Below are 16027 nucleotides of genomic sequence, written 5' to 3' on the forward strand. Positions count from 1 at the left end.
AAGTTAATGAGCTGAGCCTATTTCTGTCCTGCCTCTCTCCTGCCTCCCAAGTCCCCAGAGAAGTGGCTGTCGGCCCCAGTGGCGTGTCCCTCCCGTCCACCCACCTCTTAGGGATGGTTTCCGTTGACTGCTTGCTGAGCTTTGTGGCAGCCCAGAAAAAACACCAGGGACTGTGATATGCTGCCTCTATTTCTGGAGCCTCAGTCTCTGAGGGACACGTTGATGCCGTTCCAGTCCAGACCCTCCACTGCAGGGGCCTGCCACGGAGCAGCCGGAGCGGCTCACCCCAGGTTCCCCAGGCAGGCTGCCGCCAGCTCTGCCCAGCTCTGGCTCTGCGGCTCGCCAGGCTGGAGTGGCTCCAAGGGTCCTGTTCCTCACCACGCCCCCCGGCTTGTCTCCGCAGGTCCGGGGAATGGGGGGTCCAGCTCGGGGATCTCGGTCAGTCTCCACTTCCCTCCGTGCACTGCCTGCATCTAAAGTGAAGGTGGACACGTGGCTCTCCCTCCTCCCCTACCCCTGCATCGAGGACGGGTGGCTTCTGAGTGTTCCTCTGGTCTGGCAAGTCGGGAAAGCAGAAAGATTGCCTTAAACAGCATTGCCTTATTTATTCAGGTGAGAGAAAGAGTGTGAAAGTTCACGGTCACCTGTAAAGCACCTGCCACATGTGAGGTCGTCTGTTACGATGATTGTGAGGACTGTCGTTGCTCTCTTTCCTGTAGCTTCATAGCTTTGCTGTGGGATCTTCAGAGCTGCAACAGCAGGGGGAGGTTCTGAGGCTCTAGAACCCTCGGCAAGGGGCCAGTGGGGCGGCCAGGCAGCTCGCCCAAGCTGGGGTCTGTGCCTGGAGGCCCCTCCGAGCTGCCGACACTGTCAAGCCTGGTTGCCGCAGGGAGGAGCTGCCACCACCGGCGGCCCTCCAGGCTGAGGGTCATGTCGGTGACTAAAGGGGACTATTTGCCCAGGACTTGCAAAGAAGAGAGAGACACTTTTCAGTGCATTAGAGGAGTTGCTGAATCACAGTGCTACCGACATTTGGGGCCAGATAATTATTTGCTGTGGGGGCTGCCCAGGGCACAGCAGGGTGTGTAGCAGCATCCCTGGCTTCTGCCCTCGAGATGCCAGTAGCACTCCCTGCCCCCCAATTGGTGACAACTGAAAATGTTCCCAGACATTGCCAGATGTTGCTTGGGGGACAAAATTGTCCCCCGTCGAGAAGTGCAGGGTTAGAGGCTTCAGACATGGAGTTTCTGTGACCACGGCTGTGTCCTCGTCACTGCCTCTCACTTGGGTGCGTTTCCTTTGTTCCTTGTCCAAGAGGCTGACTTCACCGGGCTCATTTGTTTGTTGACTCATCCAGTCTAACCGCAGGCAGCCTTCCTACTTTGGGGGATCCCAAATGACTTATCATGGGACTTGGTATGTAAATTTCAAAGACTTTTTTCTTTTTACTAAATTGGAGGCAGAAATCCTCAACTTCGTTTTTAGCACCGCTTTGGTAAATACATCCCTGAAGTGTTTAAGGGCATGCTGAGCTCCCGCTGACAGTCTGATGGTGAACACCTTTGCCGTTCAGTTCTCCGAAATTGCCAAACATTTCCCTCTTACTCACTTGGGTCCCAGCCCAGTGACGAGCAGATGATCTAAGGGCCAGGGTGGTCTGAGTTGGCCAGTGCTTGGGGGATTTTCTTAAGGCCTTTGACCCGGGAGACTGGCGGGGGAGGAAGGCAAAGGCTGGGCTGTTTGTGCACAAGGAGTCAGGTCCCAGAATGTTCCCGCCAGGTCCCTGCCCTGGGTCCCACGCCTCTGCTGTGCATCAGGACCCTGGAGCAAGGCCTGCGTGTTTGCCAGTGACTCTTAGGGCAACAGAGCAAGTGTGGCTTTGACAGGGGGCTTCGCAAAGCCCAATGTTGTGCTCAGGGACAGACACAGCCCTGAGGTCCCAGGTGAAGACCTGCATGGCCACACCCGGCAGCAGGCAGCCTTCTCCTCCCCCCACCTTGGTGAGCAGGGCTCTCACCTGGGAGGCAGGGCTCTGCCTGAATTCCATCTCAGGTCCTCTCTTGGGCTCCTTGCCCTGCCTCTCTGCCTCCTTAGGAAAATGGGTTCTGGTTTCCTAGCAAGCACTTTGTATCTTAGCATCCCCCTTGCACTGGAAAACCGGGGTTATCAAAAGACCTGTGTGCCCCAGCTCTCGTCTTGGGCCCTCACTGTTTCTGTTCTGCAGTTAAGGCTTGGCTCAACTGGCCAGCTCAGAAGCACATGATTGAACTTGAGCAGTGGTTGGGACTTGTGCATTGGACACCCAGCCTGCCCCATCCCAGGCCCGGAGTCTGTGACCTCACACCCAGGCAGTGCTGTGGGCTCAGTTGCTTGGTATTGACTTGTGCCTGACAAGCACTGGGAGCCGGCAGTGAAAGGCAAGAGAAGCTAAATCTGGCTGCTAAGGGCCTTTGTTCCTGGGTGGCAGGAAAATAGCCAGCGATGCTGTTAGACCCGATGCCACCAGCCCCACCAGCTGTGCCCTCAGCACCCTGGTTAATACATCAAGCCAAGTCCTCCTCTTCCAAACCAGACAGTACCCCAAGTGCTTGGTGACCCTTATTGGCAGGTAGGGACACGAGGGATGGGTGGGCCTGCGTGTGCTCAGAGCAGAGTTCGGGAGGCGCCTGCAGCAGCTGGAACTGTCTCTTTCCTCTCCGGGTCTGTTCTCCCTGCATTTACCTGCCCCGGGCCTTGGCAGAGCTCCGAGTCTTCCGGATTCCAGCGTCCGTGGTAGCCAGTCTATCGACTGCAGGAGTAAAGCCGTTTTCCTGAAATAGCAACCCAGGAGAAAGAGCAACCCTGGAATTTGACCCGACGATCACTGTGCACAGCCTGGCCCAGGCTCCGGGCCCCACCCAGCCTCACCTCTGTGGCCATCACGGAAGGACTGTCAGTTGGGTGTGGGGGCCGGGATTTTTCCTCTCCCTACTCCCTACTCCCTCTTCCCTTTGTTCTTTCTCTCCACCAGCTTTAGGGTTAGAATTCAAATGACAGAGGAGAGACGTTCCAGTGCCTGGTCAGCTGGGCACAGGTCTCACGTGGGAGGGGAGAAGGGGAACCGTGCCAGGCCCAGAGGCAGCGCGAACCCAACAGGCCAGACAGGTGGAGCCAGCCCCCGCGGCTGACAGCCAGTCAGCCCAGGGTCCTCCTCCAACCCACAAAGCAAGTAACCTGCCCTTCTCTTTTTTCTGCTGGTTTAGTTCACTGACAACTTTAGGAAACATTTACAACTTGAGACAGAGAGGCCTTTGGGATGGGTGGGTTCAAGAATTTGTCTGGAGAGGGATTTGTTGTGTTTGTGTGTAGGAGATTTGGCCTTGGCATTAGAAAAGCATTTCTGGTTTTCAAGTCCTCGATGCTGGAAAGCAGGTTTCGTATGGAGCTTGGATGCTTGACGGCAAACTGGGGAGGCAAAGCCCAGAAACCACGAGCGTTGGTGTAACTGCACGTGGAAGGCTTCGCCGTGGCTGAGTGGGCTGTTTTCCTTTCCTTCTTAAGGAGGGTTGGGGTGGAAAGGGGTGGGCTGGGGGCTGCCTCTGCTCAACAGCAGGACTTGACCCTGTCGGGGAAACTCCCCCAGTTCCTATCCAGAGAAAACGGCAGGTGCTGCGCTCCCTCCAAAAATCAAATTCATGCTGCAGCCCCTCACTGGGGCTGGCTCTGACTTTGAATTGTTGGAAGTTTTGAAATCGCCTCTCCTATTAAGAAGACTAGACTTGGGAAACTTAGTCTCCTGCTTTCTCACCCCGACTGTGTCTTGGCCAGGGACTCTTACTTTAGGCAGATTTTTGGGGAGATTTGTGGCCTGAGGGCAGGAGGGGAAGGAGCACAGGTCTGTTTCAATGAAGAACAAGCCCAGGACACCCCACCTGGTTTTGTCCTGCTTGGCATCTCTGCAGACATATCTACCGTCTCTGCCAGTGCACCCTGTCCCGCCTGCTGCCGTCCTGGGGCACTGCCCAGATGCTTTAGTGGGGAGGGGCCCCGGTGATGTGAAAGGCTCAGAGCAGATGTACGATTGTCTGAAACTCCCCTTGTGTGTCACGCTCTGCAGGGAGAGGACAGGGAAACAGTTTCTGCTGTTAGCGAACGCTTTGTAACAGTTGTTGTTTATTAAGTGATTTGCTTTTTTATGTATTCCAAGGTAATCATTGATGTCACAATTGCTGAGATTATGGGATATATCAGTTACGATTCCTTCAGCTGCAAATAAGAGAAATTCTCACTCAAAGTGACTTAATCAGCACATTAAAGATTTTATAAAAGGAGTCCAGAGGTTGGGTAGCTTTGGCTAGGTTACTACTTCCTGTGGCTCAGTAATGCCATGGAGTTTGGTTCTGTTTCTGCTCTGCCGTCCTCATCCTCCTCACCCCAGGGCTTCGTCTCCTGCCAGCTCCCCTCCCATCCGGCTCTTCCTGGGGTCTCTGGTTATGAGCAGGGAAACCCTTCCCAAAGGCCCCGGCTGACTTTCCCGTGCTCCTCATTGGCCAGAATTGTGTCTCATGCCTGGCCCCAAGCCAATCAGTGGCGAGGGAAGGGGTTACCATGATGGGCTGTGGGAGGCACGTGGCTGGGGAGGGAGGGCACCTGAACCAAATCAGGGTCTGTGAGCAGGAAGAAAGGGGGTGTGGATTTGGAGCAGGTGACCCACAGCATCTGCTATATTGGAAAATTTAAATTTATTCCGATTTCTAACTGACTTGAAGGTAATACAGTAACTCTTGCTCCTCAAATACATGGGGCTTTTTTGTTTGTTGTTGTTTATTTTTTTATAAAACCCCCAATGCAAGGGTAGTTTTAGGCTCTGAACCTTTCACTGCCCAGGGAGACCCCTCTTCCCAGTAAGCATCTGGGCTACTGGTTTTCGGGCATTTGAGCTTTTCTTCTTTTTTTGATGAACCTGCTGCCTCTCAGAGTTGGCTGCTTGAGGCTCCATCCCTAAGAACTAGAAAAGAAGAAATAGAGTCCTAAATATCAATATTAATAATAGGAGGTGTGATATTGAACGAGTCTCTAGCTGCAGCCCCAAAGTTCACCCAGGGACTCTGCGGGTACTGGCTGGGGACAGGTGCTCGCACACGTCACCTACTAGCGACTGCTGGAGTTTTCTCTTTTCTCCTGGGCAGGCACCACGGGCTCCTACAACGGGGGAAACGAGGGTGGTCCCCCTCCCTCCAATGGGGAAAGCTCTTCCAGCGGACACAGACCTGTCCGTCATTTTTGAGACTCAAAACTTCCAAGTCTGTCTTTTTGGGTCCCGTCCCCGAGATGGCCACTCCTCTCTCCGCCCTGGCTCCAACCCAGAGTCAGCTGCAGAGGCCCCTCAGCCACCGTCACCTTCCTGCCGCCAGGCCAGGCTTTCTGGGTGGGACCCACGCAGGGGCAGAAAAATTCCTTCAGGCTTTCGATGTCATCGTGAGGCACAAGAGGACTCGTGGCTGGTGTTAAACATCTGCAGATTCCTTCCAAAGCCTGGCAGGGGAGTGTGAGGCAAAACTGTGACTTGTCCTTGGTACTGTCCTTCGTCCCCCAGGCCCCATACTTCGGTAGGGCTTGTTCTCGTGGTTCCGAGGGGATTAGATGAAACGGCTGAATTTCCCGGCAGACAGCGGAGGGCTTTGGTGTCTGGATACTTTTAAATGAAGGGATTACAGCCCAGCCTTACCCAGCTTCTTTCATGAGGTTGGCTTTTCTTCCCAAGCCCATCAACGGTGGCCCTACCTTAGCTGTGCCGGCCTTTGACCTATTAGAGGACATTAAAGCAATCTCCTGATTCGCACGTAGGCTTGTTGTGTTTGGATCAGGGGGACGTCCGAGTTTTGGTTTTCTCATGCAGACTGCCACAGGCTGTACCTTTCAGGAGCTCTGGCCTTTTCCACAGCTTCTGCGAGTGCAGCACAAGCTCGGCCTGACAATTAGACCAAAGGCCTTTCTGGGAAGGGGACACATATTTAAACCGCTGTCCTCGGGTTGTGACTTTCCAGGAAAGTCTGACTTGGCTAAAGACTGCTGAGTTGGAGTATTTTGTATTTTGTGGAACACAGTCAAATTTCATGCATTGACTATTCGCCCTGGACTAAAATCCTAGCCGTCCCTCTCTTAACTGAGAAGCTTGTCCCCAGAGTCCAAACCTGTAATCTCTGGCTAGAAAAATTGTCCCCAGAGTCTAGGCCTCCTCTCTCTGGCTAGAAAGATTGTCCCCAGAGTCCAGGCCTCCTCTCTCTGACTGAGAAGATTGTCCCCAGAGTCCAGGCCTCCTCTCTCTGACTGGGAAGATTGTCCCTGAAGTCCAGGCCTGTGGTCTCTAATCAGGAAGACTGTCCCCACGGTTGGCACCTCCTCTTTCTGACTGGGAGGATTTTCTTCATCTGAGGGCCTTGGACTCAGGAGGAGGAGGAAGGACCCCTTCCTGACCACAGTGCCCAGGAGGCAGCCTTCGTGGGCAGACACCTTCACCCAAATGGTTGCCTTGATTCAGAAAACGGGGATCTGTTTGGGAATCCGGCTGCTTGGCTGTAGAAGGTGCATGTGGTTTCCCCAGGCTCCCATCTTACTCTCCAGAACTGTCTTTCCCTCTAACCCTGCCTTCGAGCCTGAGGACTTGGCAGCCACCCTTCACTGCGTTGTGTTTGCTTAAGGCCTCGCTGGGGCTTAGAAGGTGCCTGTCCCTGAGAGACACCCGACCTCTCCAGCAGCGGGGCCACATTCCTGCCTCCCACACCCCAATCCCTGGCTGGGCTGATTCTGTGCTCACAAAGTCCAAGTGGCCACGGTCACTTTATTTGCACTTAGCTATCTGTTTCTGGGAGTCTGGGGTCCCCCACCCCATCCAGTCTTGGCTGGGAGTCGAGGGAGGGCAACTTTATTTGAGCTCCTGCTTATTCTTGTGCTTGTTTGAGGCCACAGTTACTGCAGAATGTGCCTTTGGGCCTGTCCCAGACCTGCCGCATCAGAACCTCTCGGTGTGGAGTTGGGAATCTGCATTGTCAACACACTGCCCAGGTGATTCTCACCTACGGTAAAGCTGAGAACCGCTGCTCTGAGCTCATAAACCTGCTCTGTTGCCCCTCTCTGCTGGGGTGAGCTCACCCGATCAGCTGACCTATGCGCAAAGCCCAGGTTTCCCTGCGGAAGAGGAAATGCCCCTCTGGACCACACCATCGGCTCTGCCGAGAGTTCCTGGCCTGCCCTGTAGCTGTCACGCCGGCCTGGCCGGCCCCACAGTCACGTCAGCCAGTCCGTGAAATAAGGGTCTTGATCTCTGTCTCCTGGTCCCGATTCTCTGGCAGAACCGGGACTGATCCACTCTCTGAATGGTGCCAGGGACAGGGGAAGAGTCGGTGCTAATTTATGGCTTCCCTTTCATGGGGACATGTTGACTTTTAAACTACTGTCCTTTTCTAACTTTTTCTCTTGCAGGGAAGTGCTTTTTTTAATTTTCTCCTCCTTGTCAGCTAGTGGCGGCCAGCCCTGTTGGGTTCTGCTGCTGGTCTCAGCTTTCCCCTCCGTCCTTTCTTCCCTCCCCCAATTTCCTTCTCATCAGCAGGTCCTAGGGAGGGCAGGAGAGGCCTGCCCGCTGTGTGCCCTCCGATGCCATCGACAGGCCGGCTGTGAGTGTTTCTTTGGCAGTGTCTTAGCTGGTTGTTGTGAGAAATGTCAAGGAAGCAATCAGCAAGTATACTGCCCTAGAAGTGCTGCACGCTGTGGGGCCCGCCGGGAAGAAGAGGCCAGAGATGCCCGGACTGGTGAGAGAGGGCAAGACGCCGGAAGCTCTTCTGCGCCGGGGAGGGTGAGGGCGGCTGGGAAGTGAGCTCTGGGCTCCTGGAGCAGCCTGCCCATGGGCGTGGGCGGCAGACGCACCGGGGCTGCCGTGTGGGCAGTGCTGGTGGGGGAAGTTTGCTTGTCAGGAGAATAGCAGCCCGCATTACGCATACACGAAGGCCTGGCCTAAGCATTCTACATGTATTCTGTCATGAGCAAGCCTCTGCTTTTATTACTGTCTAACAGAGAAGGAAGCAGAAGTACAAAGAGAAAAAGTAGCTCAGGATGCAGAAAGGCAGCCAGGTTTTGAACCCAAGCAGTCGGGCTCAAGAATCTGTGTTCCTGAGAGGTGGGCCTAGGGCTGCCTGCAGACCTGCTTTGCGGAGTGACTTGAAAATGAACACACTCCCCCTCTCCCCGTGAGATAGATTTCAAATGCAGCCGTACAAAGTGCCTGCATGGGCTTTGAGAGATGTGTCTGCCTTGGGGAGACTTTTCCTTTTCAGCTGAAGCCAGACCCAGGATGTTGTCGTCAGTGAGATGTCAGTGGCATTTTCTGCTCCAGTGGCTGATGAGAAAGGTGGCTCCAAGGGAGCTCAGCTGAGAAGAGTTAAGTTCTGCAGGTCTCACCAGCTCTACCTACAGATGCCGACTCTGGGTCCAGTGAACTGGGAGGCCAGCTGGACTGGTTGCCATGGCAACTGGAGCTGGACCCAAGCCACCAGAGGTTGTAGAGGGACCATGAGGCACAGCCCTGGCCTCCAGTAAGTCTGAGATAGCCTGTAGGTGGGCCCTGTGTTGGACAGAGCACTAAACCAGCCGCTGGTCCGTGCCTTTGCCCTGCTGGTGTGCGCATGCCCTCTGACACCGAGCAGTGGGCCTTCCAGTCTCTCTTCCGCTGATTCTGCCCATTATTCTCCAGTCTAAAGCACTTACAGAAATTTGTCCAAGCCTAAGAAGTGAAGCAGAATGTCAGTGGCTTACTCCTCGGACCCCATTGACTAAGATGAGCCTCCAGGGTCCATGTGGCACCAAAGGTGGGGGCCTCGGGAACCTCTGACACAGGCCAAGGACAGCACCTGCTGTGACTCCCAGCCTCAGTATGCCCCGTTCCCTCCCAGCCACTGCCCAGGGCACCTCCCTTGCTCCTGCCCACCTGGCAGGACCCACCTTCTGCCCCGTCTTGCCTATCACGGTGCTTCCTGTTCCCATTCTGACCACTCTGAAAGTTAGAGGCCCTGTGGGGAGGTTTTCTGGGATTCGGAGTCTAACCTGGGCCTTGATACACTCCAGGTGATGGGTCCCTCCTTGGATCTAAGCCAGTCCTCCTTTTTTTTTTTTTTTTTTTTTTTTTAAGGACAGAGTCTCACTCCATCGCAGGTAGAATGCAGTGACATCATCATAGCTCACAGCCTCAAACTCCTGGACTAAAGCAATCCTCCTGTCTCAGCCTCCCGAGTAGCTGGAACTACAGGTGTGAGCCACCATGCCCAGCTAATTTTTCTATTTTTGGTAGAGACAGGTCTCACTCTTGCTCAGGATGGCCTTGAATTCCTGGGCTCAAGCGATGCTCCCGCCTCAGCCTCCCAGAGTGCTAGGATTACAGGCGTGGGCCACCGCGCCTCTTCCTCCCTTTCTCTTAATGCTGGAGAATAAAGCGGACAGCCCCAGGCTCTCCAGCAAATCCCACCCTGTGGGAATTTCCTCAGATAGATTTGCTTCAGAGAGGGTCCCTTTGTAATGCACATTGGCTTGGCAGTGCCCAGTGCCCACTTGGCCACACACTCCCCTCAGCTGCCCAGCCCCATGGAGCCAGGCGTGGGCTGAAGTGGGGCCGGTGAAATGCCAGGAATGCCAGCCGCAGCAGCAGGCCGACACTGAGATTCCTCTCGGGAGTTTTGACCGAGGCAGCACTAAGGATTGCTCCGAGCTGAAGTCTTTACATTTTTGCCAGTTTTAGGCAAAGTAAAGAATGTCTCTGTCTTCCCCCAACCAGCAATTGATTCAGGATCCTGAACTTTGTGCTCTTACTAGCCTATTAATTTGAGTTCAGGTAAATCCTTTACAAGTAACCTCTTATCATCTAGCTTTGCTTTTATTTTTTATTTATTTATTTATTTGTTTGTTTGTTTGTTTGTTTTGAGGCAGAGTCTCACCCTGTTGCCCAGGCTAGAGTGCCGTGGCATCAGCCTAGCTCACAGCAACCTCAAACTCCTGGGCTCAAGTTATCTTCCTGCCTCAGCCTCCTGAGTAGCTGGGACTACAGGCATGCACCACCATGCCCGGCTAATATTTTCTATATATATTTTCAGTTGTCCATATAATTTCTTTCTATTTTTTTAGTAGAGATGGGGTCTCACTCTTGCTCAGGCTGGTCTCAAACTCCTGAGCTCAAACAATCCACCCGCCTCGGCCTCCCAGAGTGCTAGGATTACAGGCGTGGGCCACCGTGCCCGGCCTAGCTTTGCTTTTAATTATGCCAACATAAAAACTAGAAAAATTGTCCTTCTCAGAGAGAGTTCACCTGTAGAAGTTCCAGGATAATAAGGAAGGAAACAGAGATAGCAGACAGCCTTTGCCTTAGATAAAACTGATGTCTTCGTGGTCATTTAATTTACTTCTACAGTCTTCAGAGCAGCTGGGCTCTATTCTGTCATCCTTATTTCTGACAGTAGAAGAAGAAATGTACTTGGATATATATCTAGCTCTTTATCTTTCTAAAAATTCTAGAAGACATGGGCAGTGGTGGCTCCAAGGGAGTGATTTTAGAATGAATTGGGACCAAGAGGGGCTGTTTCACACACACACACACACACACACACACACACACGACATGAATTTGGGAGGCGTTCAACGTACAGTAAGTTGAGGGTATGCAGACCTATGGCTGAATGCATTTCTGCTTTGGGGTATGTACCGGTAGATTCTAGTCAGTAGTTGGAGGATTGTAAAGAGAGGTTGAGAATTTCATGGTTGGACTCGAGTTTGGAGGCAGGTGGAATTAGATGCAAATTTTATGTTTTGGGGAAAAGTATTTGATCTTGGCTTTGAGACAAAATGAGGTTTAAAAATATAATTGATTAAAATATGTATGCATATATATTTAATATGCTCTGTGGATTGTACCAATATCAGTTTCATGGTTTTGATGTTGTTGTGTAGTTATACAAGGTGTTACCACTGGGGAGAATGGGGCAAAGGGGACACAGAATCTCTGTACATTTTGTTTTGCCATTTCCTGTAAATCTATGATTATTTTAAAATAAAAAATTAAAGCATACATATTTACATTTGATTAAATGCAGTGTGATATCCTGGATTGGATCCTGGAACAAAAAAAGGACATGAGTAGAAAAACTGGTACAATCCAAAGAAGTCTTCAGTTAGAAGTAATATCCCAATGTTAATTGCTTAGTTCTGACAAATGTATGGGGTTATGTAAGATGTGAACATCAGAGGAAACCGGGTGAAGGGTATGAGAGAACTCCCTGTACTATCCTTTGCAGCTTTTCTGTAAATCTAAAATTATTCCAAAATAAAAATTCTATTAAAACATAAGTATATATATACACACACATATACGTATGTATTTATATTTGAACACATCTAGGCACCCAGTACCCTTAAAGAGTACACTTTCTTCAAAGGATGCCTCTGGGATGGGTGAATAATTAAGGGCCCTTTTGACAAATGAGCTGCAGGATCAGGTTGCTCCCTAATTTGGCCGTGGGGTCAGAGAGGATCCTACAGGACTCTTATAACCCAACAGGAGCCTTGATCACACATCAGGGAGAGTTAATTGCATTAAAATACAGTCCCATTTCCCAGGTCAGAAACTGAGGCACAGATGAGAACTGATATAATTATATTTTGATTTCCTAGAATATTTAAAACCAAATACTTTTGTTTCCTAAGCATGTGCTTACAAATGTACGAAATAATCTATAAACTGTAGCTGTTATACATTTAAAAAAGGGAAATGACCTTTGCCCTTCTTTTCTGGGCTCTCTTCAGGATCAGTGGTTAAAATTGGTGGGTGGTGTGGGGAATCCAGTCAAAATGAAACTATATTAATTCTGCCCCTACTCTGTGCGTTGCACTGGCATGGTGCTACCAGGGACACCCAAGGACTAATGAGCATTGGGTATTTTTGCTGCCCAGCATCCATTCCGTTCCTACTAGTACCTGCCTGGTATTTGGGGGGAACCAGTTCCCCCTGCCAGATATGGTCCAGCACTTCCCACCAAGATGCCTGCCCTCCCCTGGTCAAGACCAGCTGTGACCCCAACTTCCTGATGCAACGTGAGGCATCATGAGCTCGGGGCACAGCGGAAACATGCTCACAGCTCACTAGCCCCATCAAGAGTCTTAAAAGTGGGATCCTGTCCCTCTGACCACATGAGTCCCCCAGGGTCCCTCGTCTCTGTCCTTGTCTTAGCATCCTCCAGTATCCTAAGAGCTGCCTTATCTTTCCATTAGACATCTTTTGCTTGGGTTCTCCAGAGTCCATTCTGTTGTGTGAAATTCACAATATCTAACTGATGATACACCTCCTGTGTAGAGGAGGAGGAGGAGGAGGAGGAATGGACTCCCACTCTTCATCCCATGTGTCCCTCCATCATCCCCCAAGGCTGGACATTACCTGGGGCCCCTTTGACAAGCCCATTCCTCCTCCTTTGTTGGAACTGAAAATGTCAAAGTAAATGACCAAATATGAAGGCCCTTGTACTCTTTAGCCAAGAAGTGCTTTGTGTACCTGAAGTATTTCTGTAGCGGTTGTTCAGGCTGGAACCTCTCCCCTCCCCAGGATTCTTGATGTCACATCATTGCAAAATGAAGCATCCTGTCCTAGTCTAATTTCATAACTAAAATTGAAATCACAGATGATCCTGTCTCGAAATTAGTAACTTTGAGGAGTTGTCTTCCCTATTTGAAGTCACTCTTGCAACATGGACTCCAATTATGAGGAGATGAGAGGAAGCTGTTAACACAGGAACCGCATAGAAAGAATCTCACTGTGTCATGATCTAGAAGTTTCCACAAGGCTCAGGTCAGACGGGCCAGGCAGCTGATTAGAGGCCCCTGTGATGACTGAGTGGCTCCTGGTGGCGTCACTGGATACCCGCTGGCCTGCCTGCTCCTCTCTGCAGTTCCCCAACAGAGGAGCCAGCCTCATGGGTGTGACCTAAACAGTCACACGGGCCCAGTGCTTAGAAGGGTCCACATCTGGGCAGTCGCTGAGTTGAAATGTGTAAGGATTTTTGGACAAGAGCCCCGTGAACTGTGTAGGCATCTCCGCCTAGCCGCGTTCCACAGGGCTTCAGGCTGCAGGAGGCACAGGACTCTGCCGTTGCATCAAAACTCATAACCCGCCATGGGATCAGGACGCGGTGCCCACTCCCCAAGAGGGTCAGGTGGGTGGGCTGGGTGAGATCAGAATCTTTCCCTGAACCAAACTCAGGGCTGCCCGGGGACACACACAGATAGAGAACCCCAGGTCTTATGTGTGGGCTGCCCCTGGCACCGGTCAGAAACTGTTACCGGCAGGTCTGCACGATCCAGGAAGGAACTTTTTTGATCTGTTAGGAACCAGGCCACCCACACATCACCACCTGAGCTCCACCTCCACCCCCTGCCCCCCAACCCTGCCCTCTGTCCGTGGAAAAATTGTCTTCCATGAAATTTAGGAAAGGGGGGAAGGTGCACACAGCAGGAGGTGAGCCGCAAGGGACCAAAGCTCCATCTGTATTTACAGCCGCTCCCCATCACTCACGTCACTGCCTGAGCTCCGCCTCCCCCCTTCCATCCATGGAAAAATTGTCTTCCATGAGACCTGTACCTGGTGCCAGAAAGGTTGGGGACCGGTGGTAAACAGCAGAAACGTTCTGTCTCACAGTTCTGGAGGCTTGAAGTCCAAGATCAAGGTGTCAGCAGAGTTGGTTCCTTCTGAGGGCTGTGGGGAGAATGTGTTCCAGGACTCTGTCCTCGGCTGGGACATGCGTCCTCTTCTCCCCATACCCTGTGTGGCCGTCCCTCTGTTCTTAGCTGTGTCCAAGTTTCCTCTTCCTGCAAGGACACCAGTCCTGTTGGATTAGGGCATACCCCAGTGACCTCATTTTAACTTAGTTGCCTCTTAAAGACCCTATCTGCAAATACAGTCACATCCTGGGGTACTGTGCGTTAGGGTCTCAACATATGACTTAGGGCGGGAGATACAATTCAGCTCCTAACAGGGGCTTTTCTGGACCCTTCAAAACCAAGTTTTAATAGCTTAGCAACGTCACTCCAGTCTGAAACGCAAAGTCGTCAACCCCAGGGCCCACCCTCCATCCACAGGAAGAGGTCACGTTGTGAGTCTGGGCCGCCAGCAGAGCGTGGCTGTGGGTGGTTGCTCAAGGGCGTGAGGCGGCCGGAGTTGCCTAACACTGGCCTTCAGATGGCCACCGGAAGCGACAGCCCGGAGGACGGGAGTCAGCTGTTTCCCGGCTCCCGCGGGGCCTGCGCGGGAGGAAATGAGCTCGAGCCGGATTCTGGTCTGACTCAGGCTGGTGGCCCGCGCTAGCGCCAGGTGTCCGGGAGGCAGGGGCCAGGCCGCGACAGGGGCTCCCAAACGGCCGGGGGTCTGCGAGCCTTACCACTCCGACTCCCGTCTGGGGCAGGGCCCGGGCACCTGCGCCTTAGCGCCCCAGGCAGGGTGGACGTGAAACAAGATTGGTCATGGGGCCATCGTCCCTGCAGCCAGCTGATGGCTCCCTGGGGGTTCGTGTACTTTTGTACGTGTTTGAAATTTTTCATAACAAAAAGTTAAAAAAAGAAAGAAGGAAGGAAACGAAAGGAAGAGAAAAGCTCCCGGGAGATTCTGATGCCAGCTTCAGCTGGGACAGACGGGAGGAGGCGGCCCGACCCCGCCCCGGGTCCGCGGACGTGGGGGGAGCAGCGCCTCCTAGTGGCGAGGCGGCGGCACTGCCGGCATGAACCGGCAGTCGCCCGCAGTCGGTGCGACTCTGGGGCCAGGACTGTGTGTGTCCCCGGGTTGACCGGGTTGACCGTGCAGCGGGAGCCACGCGAGCCCTCCGAGCAGGCTCTTAAGCTTGGTCATGCCACCGCCCCCTCTGCCGTCTAGCGAAGCTCTCGGGATAAAGGCATTAATTAAAGTACACGGGATTACAAAGCTAACCAACGATAATGAAATGCAGTTATCGAAATACTTGATAAAACTGCATTTGGTGTAGAGTACTGCGTTGCCTCTTGCTAGCACATTAAATAAGCTCCAGTAGCAGCTGGTCTTCCCAACAACTGTAATTTAAAAAGTAGTGATGAGAACATTTGCAGAACTCCGCAACAACTCCAATGTAATATAAAAATATCTGTGATTTCTGTTGTTAACAGGATCACAGGTACTGCTAAAATAAAAAACAAAAACTTCTCGTGATGTGTTGCCTCCATTCATAAATAAAGGAAATGCTTGATTCCTATGAGAAGTCAGTGAAAACAAAGATGTGCCTGGTGGCCTTCCCGGTGGCTGGGCCATAGGCTAAGAAGCTGCCTTTGAAAGGCATGGAGGCCTTTCTCTGCTGTCTGGCTGCTCTGAATTCCATTAGCCATTCCTCAAGTATTTATTGAGGGCCTACTGTGTGCAGCAGACACCAAGCAAAACATAGACCAGGTCCCTGCCCTTATCAAGCACACACTTTACGGAGACAGATGACAGAGGAACAGTACACAGAAGAGATTCTATAAGCTCAACACTTAGGTAAGAGGTTTCTATTAAATATATTATGTAATATGTAACAATGTTTTGTGCATAATTGATATATAATTCTTATTGAAATTTTTATATTAATCCCATTTACTTTTTTTTTTTTGAGACAAGGTCTCACTCTGTGAGTTCTCACTCTAGAGTTCAGTGGGGTCATCAGAGCTCACTGCAACCTCAAATTCCTGGGCTCAAGCGATCCTCCTGCCTCAGCCTCCCAAGTAGCTGGAACTACAGGCATCCACCACCACGCCCAAATAATTCTTGTATTTTTTTGTAGAGATGGGGGCAAGGGTTTTGCTATATTATTCAGGCTGCTCTTGAACTCCTGGCCTCAAGCTGTCCTCCTCCCTCAGACTCCAAAGTGCTGTGATTACATGGCTGGACGCGGTGGCTCACGCCTGTAATCCTAGCACTCTGGGAGGCCGAGGGTGGAAGATCGCTTGAGGTCAGGAGTTGGAGACGAGA

General features: G+C 52.0%; 1 long non-coding RNA gene across 1 annotated transcript; it reads right to left on the minus strand.

The window, feature by feature from the left end:
* Positions 1 to 474: 474 nt before the first annotated feature.
* LOC123634514 lies at positions 475 to 3063 on the minus strand. The gene is made up of 3 exons (XR_006733938.1): positions 2908 to 3063; positions 2722 to 2810; positions 475 to 749 (listed from the first exon to the last, which is right to left on the minus strand). It is a non-coding gene; the product is annotated as an uncharacterized LOC123634514 (long non-coding RNA).
* Between the last annotated feature and the right edge of the window lie 12964 nt (positions 3064 to 16027).

Source organism: Lemur catta, chromosome 3, assembly GCF_020740605.2.
Source record: "Lemur catta isolate mLemCat1 chromosome 3, mLemCat1.pri, whole genome shotgun sequence".
NCBI lineage: Eukaryota > Metazoa > Chordata > Mammalia > Primates > Lemuridae > Lemur > Lemur catta.